This window comes from Symsagittifera roscoffensis, chromosome 10 (assembly GCF_963678635.1).
Source record: "Symsagittifera roscoffensis chromosome 10, txSymRosc1.1, whole genome shotgun sequence".
Taxonomy (NCBI): Eukaryota; Metazoa; Xenacoelomorpha; order Acoela; family Convolutidae; genus Symsagittifera; species Symsagittifera roscoffensis.
The window spans coordinates 41,052,591-41,056,827 of NC_087071.1; positions in this window are offsets into that span (position 1 = coordinate 41,052,591).

The window sequence follows — 4,237 nt, forward strand, 5'->3', positions numbered from 1 at the left end:
GTCCTGCAAATTTTATTGAATTTTTGAAAAAACTTTGTAATCTCCAAAGTGCCCTTCCTAAATTAGTTCAAAACGCAAGTGTCTCGTCTTTTTCTGACAAGCCAAAAGCGTCGTACTTTAACTCGTCTATGCAATGTCTCGTCTTTTTCTGACAAGCCAAAACCGTCGTTCTGATTTTCGCGCTTCTCAGTTATTGCGAGAAAAAAATTGTTACTTGTCCTGCAAATTTTATTGAATTTTTTGAAAAAACTTTGTAATCTCCAAAGTGCCCTTCCTAAATTAGTTCAAAACGCAAATGTCTCGTCTTTCTCTGACAAGCCAATACCGTCGTACGATAACTCGTTCATGTATTGTCTCGTCTTTTTCTGACAAGCCAAAACCGTCGTTCTGATTTTCGCGCTTCTCAGTTATTGCGAGAAAAAATTGTTACTTGTCCTGCAAATTTTATTGAATTTTTGAAAAACTTTGTAATCTCCAAAGTGCCCTTCCTAAATTAGTTCAAAAAGCAAATATCTCGTCTTTTTCTGACAAGTCAAAACCTTCGTACTTTAACTCGTCTATGCAATGTCTCGTCTTTTTCTGACAAGCCAAAACCGTCGTTCTGATTTTCGCGCTTCTCAGTTATTGCGAGAAAAAATTGTTACTTGTCCTGCAAATTTTACTGAATTTTTGAAAAAACTTTGTAATCTCCAAAGTCCCCTTCCTAAATTAGTTCAAAACGCAAATGTCTCGTCTTTTTCTGACAAGCCAAAACCGTCGTACTTTAACTCGTCCATTCATTGTCTCGTCTTTTTCTGACAAGCCAAAACCGTCGTTCTGGCTTTCGCGCTTCTCAGTTGTTGCGAGAAAAAAATTGTTACTTGTCCTGCAAATTTTATTGAATTTTTGAAAAGACTTTGTAATCTCCAAAGTGCCCTTCCTAAATTAGTTCAAAACGCAAACATCTCGTCTTTTTCTGACAAGCCAAAACCGTCGTACTTTAACTCGTCTATGCAATGTCTCGTCTTTTTCTGACAAGCCAAAACCGTCGTTCTGATTTTCGCGCTTCTCAGTTATTGCGAGAAAAAATTGTTACTTGTCCTGCAAATTTTTTTGAATTTTTGAAAAAACTTTGTAATCTCCAAAGTGCCCTTCCTAAATTAGTTCAAAACGCAAATCTCTCGTCTTTTTCTGACAAGTCAAAACCTTCGTACTTTAACTCGTCTATGCAATAACTCGTCTTTTTCTGACAAGCCAAAACCGTCGTTCTGATTTTCGCGCTTCTCAGTTATTGCGAGAAAAAATTGTTACTTGTCCTGCAAATTTTATTGAATTTTTGAAAAAACTTTGTAATCTCCAAAGTGCCCTTCCTAAATTAGTTCAAAACGCAAATCTCTCGTCTTTTTCTGACAAGTCAAAACCTTCGTACTTTAACTCGTCTATGCAATGTCTCGTCTTTTTCTGACAAGCCAAAACCGTCGTTCTGGCTTTCGCGCTTCTCAGTTGTTGCGAGAAAAAAATTGTTACTTGTCCTGCAAATTTTATTGAATTTTTGAAAAGACTTTGTAATCTCCAAAGTGCCCTTCCTAAATTAGTTCAAAACGCAAACATCTCGTCTTTTTCTGACAAGCCAAAACCGTCGTACTTTAACTCGTCTATGCAATGTCTCGTCTTTTTCTGACAAGCCAAAACCGTCGTTCTGATTTTCGCGCTTCTCAGTTATTGCGAGAAAAAATTGTTACTTGTCCTGCAAATTTTTTTGAATTTTTGAAAAAACTTTGTAATCTCCAAAGTGCCCTTCCTAAATTAGTTCAAAACGCAAATCTCTCGTCTTTTTCTGACAAGTCAAAACCTTCGTACTTTAACTCGTCTATGCAATGTCTCGTCTTTTTCTGACAAGCCAAAACCGTCGTTCTGATTTTCGCGCTTCTCAGTTATTGCGAGAAAAAATTGTTACTTGTCCTGCAAATTTTATTGAATTTTTGAAAAAACTTTGTAATCTCCAAAGTGCCCTTCCTAAATTAGTTCAAAACGCAAATGTCTCGTCTTTTTCTGACAAGCCAAAACCGTCGTACTTTAACTCGTCCATTCATTGTATCGTCTTTTTCTGACAAGCCAAAACCGTTTTTCTGATTTTCGCGCTTCTCAGTTATTGCGAGAAAAAAATTGTTACTTGTCCTACAAATTTTATTGAATTTTTGAAAAAACTTTGTAATCTCCAAAGTGCCCTTCCTAAATTAGTTCAAAAAGCAAATATCTCGTCTTTTTCTGACAAGCCAAAACCGTCGTCCTTTAACTCGTCTATGCAATGTCTCGTCTTTTTCCGACAAGCCAAAACCGTCGTTCTGATTTTCGCGCTTCTCTGTTATTGCGAGAAAAAAATTGTTACTTGTCCTGCAAATTTTATTGAATTTTTTGAAAAAACTTTGTAATCTCCAAAGTGCCCTCCTAAATTAGTTCAAAACGCAAATGTCTCGTCTTTCTCTGACAAGCCAAAACCGTCGTACTTTAACTCGTTCATGCATTGTCTCGTCTTTTTCTGACAAGCCAAAACGGTCGTTCTGATTTTCGCGCTTCTCAGTTATTGCGAGAAAAAAATTGTTACTTGTCCTGCAAATTTTATTGAATTTTTGAAAAAATTTTGTAATCTCCAAAGTGCCCTTCCTAAATTAGTTCAACAAGCAAATATCTCGTCTTTTTCTGACAAGTCAAAACCTTCGTACTTTAACTCGTCTATGCAATGTCTCGTCTTTTTCTGACAAGCCAAAACCGTCGTTCTGATTTTCGCGCTTCTCAGTTATTGCGAGAAAAAATTGTTACTTGTCCTGCAAATTTTATTGAATTTTTGAAAAAACTTTGTAATCTCCAAAGTGCCCTTCCTAAATAAGTTCAAAACGCAAATGTCTCGTCTTTTTCTGACAAGCCAAAACCGTCGTACAATAACTCGTCCATTCATTGTCTCGTCTTTTTCTGACAAGCCAAAACCGTCTTTCTGATTTTCGCGCTTCTCAGTTATTGCGAGAAAAAAATTGTTACTTGTCCTGCAAATTTTATTGAATTTTTGAAAAAACTTTGTAATCTCCAAAGTGCCCTTCCTAAATTAGTTCAAAACGCAAATATCTCGTCTTTTTCTGACAAGCCAAAACCGTCGTACTTTAACTCGTATATGCAATGTCTCGTCTTTTTCTGACAAGCCAAAACCGTCGTTCTGATTTTCGCGCTTCTCAGTTATTGCGAGAAACAATTGTTACTTGTCCTGCAAATTTTATTGAATTTTTGAAAAGACTTTGTAATCTCCAAAGTGCCCTTCCTAAATTAGTTCAAAACGCAAATGTCTCGTCTTTTTCTGACTAGCCAAAACCGTCGTACTTTAACTCGTCCATTCATTGTCTCGTCTTTTTCTGACAAGCCAAAACCGTCTTTCTGATTTTCGCGCTTCTCAGTTATTGCGAGAAAAAAATGTTACTTGTCCTGCAAATTTTATTGAATTTTTGAAAAAACTTTGTAATCTCCAAAGTGCCCTTCCTAAATTAGTTCAAAACGCAAATGTCTCGTCTTTTTCTGACAAGCCAAAACCGTCGTACTTTAACTCGTCTATGCAATGTCTCGTCTTTTTCTGACAAGCCAAAACCGTCTTTCTGATTTTCGCGCTTCTCAGTTATTGCGAGAAAAAAATTGTTACTTGTCCTGCAAATTTTATTGAGTTTGTGCCCTTCCTAAAATAGTTCAAAACGCAAATAACGTCGTTTATCTTCAATTTCAAGAAACTGTTTTGTTTTGAATTAAAGCAGACCGCATTCTAGTCGAATGGCACGATAGTTGCTTTCAGATGAATCAATCAAAGAATACCTGGAAAGACACAATTATTGACAACATACAAGAAATTGAGGAGTCATACCGAAATTACTAATTGCAAAAACGAGCTGCTTTACTTCTTCAAGCTTGAAAGAGATATTTCCGAAAAGAAAAAGAAAGTAATGGACGAAGATGTTCAGATAATTTTGACATCACTGCCACAATCTTTTCTAAAGGAGATTCTTGACTCAGATGTCGACTCAAACCTTTTTTGTCAAGTCGAAGCATCTTCCAAGAAACTCTTCTCGGAATTGAAATCGCAAAACTGAAATTTGAGCAGAAAGTTGAAAATTTTTCGCTCAACTTTAACATCAATCCTCTTTCTGCGGAAGCAATCTCACCCATATATCTTCTACTTTTTAACTACATATCTACATTATTATGTTTTTAGTCAAATTCAATC